Below are 217 nucleotides of genomic sequence, written 5' to 3'. Positions count from 1 at the left end.
ATTTCTAATTAAAACAACAGAATAAAAACAAGTAGAATAAGAAGTAGAATAAGTTACCAATAAAATGAAATCAGTATTTAAGAAACAAATTTGTGCTACAGAGTTGGCACAGAAGAACACACAAGTGGCTTGTAGGTGTATTTTCAGACGTTTAATGAGGCTCAGAGGTCGCATGAGTGCAATTAAATTCATAAATTCATGTGGAGATTAATGTTTT

Source organism: Sinocyclocheilus anshuiensis, unplaced genomic scaffold (genome assembly GCF_001515605.1).
Source record: "Sinocyclocheilus anshuiensis isolate Anshui unplaced genomic scaffold, SAMN03320099.WGS_v1.1 scaffold458, whole genome shotgun sequence".
NCBI lineage: Eukaryota > Metazoa > Chordata > Actinopteri > Cypriniformes > Cyprinidae > Sinocyclocheilus > Sinocyclocheilus anshuiensis.
The sequence above is the reverse complement of the archived record's forward strand: the minus strand, read 5'-3'. Positions refer to the sequence as shown.